Source organism: Ovis canadensis, chromosome 1 (genome assembly GCF_042477335.2).
Source record: "Ovis canadensis isolate MfBH-ARS-UI-01 breed Bighorn chromosome 1, ARS-UI_OviCan_v2, whole genome shotgun sequence".
Taxonomy (NCBI): Eukaryota; Metazoa; Chordata; class Mammalia; order Artiodactyla; family Bovidae; genus Ovis; species Ovis canadensis.
In genome coordinates this window covers 5,138,187-5,140,446 of record NC_091245.1, presented here as the reverse complement: position 1 = coordinate 5,140,446, position 2,260 = coordinate 5,138,187, and the positions used below count along the sequence as shown (strand labels likewise).

The window sequence follows — 2,260 nt, the reverse complement described above, 5'->3', positions numbered from 1 at the left end:
CTGTTAGGTCCATATCATTTCTGTCCTTTATGGAGCCCATCTTTGCATGAAATGTTCCCTTGGTATCTCTAATTTTCTTGAAGAGATCTCTAGTCTTTCCCATTCTGTTGTTTGCCTCTATTTCTTTGCATTGATCACTGAAGAAGGCTTTCTTATCTCTTCTTGCTATTCTTTGGAATTCTGCATTGAGATGCTTGTTTCTTTCCTTTTCTCCTTTGCTTTTCACTTCTCTTCTTTTCACAGCTATTTGTAAGCCCTCCCCAGACAGCCATTTTGCTTTCTTGCATTTCTTTTCCATGGGGATGGTCTTGATCCCTGTCTCCTGTACAGTGTCACTTTGAGGTAAGTCAGGTATTTGGAAAGCGAAGACCAAAAAGAGAACTCGGTCTGTACACACTGGTCTGTAGGAAGATATGAAATCCTTTTAGCTGGACACAAATTCTGAAACTGCTCTCCTGCCATGATGGCACCCTGAGCCCACCCACCCTCACCACCCCCAGCCCAAGACTCTCCCATGGGAGGTGTTCCCTGGGCCTGACTTCCCTCCCCCTGAGACTCCCATTCAGTGAACCCCTGCAAGGTAGGTAAATGGGTGAGACCCCCTCCCCACGGTGAGAGGAGGGAGGTAGGTTAGCTCTAGGGATGGCCAGGGCCCAAGAGGGTCCTTTAGAACTTAACTCTTGAGGCACATTATCTTCACTTACCCACCAGGAAAATAGAACTTTCCAGAGCACTGACTCTTCCCCTACAGAACTGCAATTCTGTTTTCAAAGTCACCCTACCCCCAGTACAGAAATGTGTACCCACCTCACAGCCCTTGCCTGGCCGGGGGGATGAAGCAGGGAAGTCTGCCCCCCTCAGGACCCCTTCAGGCCTCTTGCCCCACGTGGAGGGGGCTTTATCCTCCAAGTGAGTGCATACTGCTTTTTTTCTTGCCTTTTGACAAATGAAAACGGTGGGTTAGCTTTTCTTATATCAGCTGTGTTTCTATAAGTCAGTGCTAGTCATGAGAAGTGAAGGTGTATGCCTGTGGTGTCTCCATCTTGGAATTTATATTTAATTAGCATAAAATGACCAAGTAATGCCTTCTACATGATTGTATCCACCCCTGTTTTCATTTTGCTTCATGACTGATAGATGCTTTTGCCTTTTTACTTTCCCAAGTCGTTTTGTTTAACAAGTCTCTTGGTGGTGGCGTTTGATTGGATTTATTGTACCATCAAAACTATGCACCGTGGCCCCTTCCTGTGGACCTCTCTCTCCGAGATGAAGAGGGCCTGGGCTGCAGGATGCATTTCTGACGCTACAGGGTGGTTTTCTGCTCATGGTAAGGCTTTCTGTTTCCTCCACCTGCCTCCCACCCCCACACCCCCCACTTCCTAGATGACTCTTCATCCATGGCTTCCTGGAATCTTAGTAGAGGTTATTTTAGGAACTGATTCCATTTTTCCCCTGAATTTTCTTTGAAAAAGACTTTCAACAAATATATTCACATCCAAGACATTCCATAATCTGCTAAGAATGCAATTGCTTTGATGGAATTTGTGAACAGTAATATTTTAAGGGTAAAAAAAAATCAGTATCTCACAGAAGAATAGCAATGTGCCTCCAAAGCCTGGTCTTCTACTGCAGGCAAGTCCTGGTCATGGCGTTTGAGTGAGTGTTGTTGCCAGGAAGCCCCTGCAGAGGCCTGTCCGTCCATCTGAAGGTCTGCAAACCCCTGGGAGAGGAGGCGCAGCTTGCATGGAGTGTACGCAGGAATCGCTGCGGCCAGGAGCAGCCTGGGTCACTGACTCAGGAGGCTCTGGAAGCGCACATACACTCATGAGCTCCAGCATGAATTTAGCTCAAGGAACAAAAATGATCTTGGCTATGCTTCGGGCATACGTAATGAAAAAAGTGAACAGTTACGACAGTAGAGCTCTTTTCCTTTGGTTGAGCTGACAGCAAATGCCCCAGAGGAAAGGCCTGAATGGGGTCTCCTCCTCCAACCCACATGGCCCTTTCTCACCACTAGGTGCATACATCCAAGCTTCTGTGAATGGATACTTTAAAGATGCAAAAACTATACAGCCACCATGGAGAACAGTACGGAGGTTCATAAAGTCTCCATATGATCCAGTAATCCCACTCCTGGGAATACACCCGGAAAAGATGAAAACTGTAATTAAAAATGATACATGCACTCCTATGTTCATAGCAGCACTATTTACAATAGTCAAGACAGGGAAGCAACCTACTGTCCATTGACAGATAAAGA

General features: G+C 46.2%; 1 long non-coding RNA gene across 1 annotated transcript; it reads right to left on the bottom strand.

Annotated features, from left to right (window-relative positions):
- Positions 1 to 214: 214 nt before the first annotated feature.
- Positions 215 to 2,058, bottom strand: LOC138428789 (uncharacterized). Its single transcript, XR_011252578.1, has 2 exons — positions 808 to 2,058; positions 215 to 401 (listed from the first exon to the last, which is right to left on the bottom strand). It is a non-coding gene; the product is annotated as an uncharacterized lncRNA (long non-coding RNA).
- Between the last annotated feature and the right edge of the window lie 202 nt (positions 2,059 to 2,260).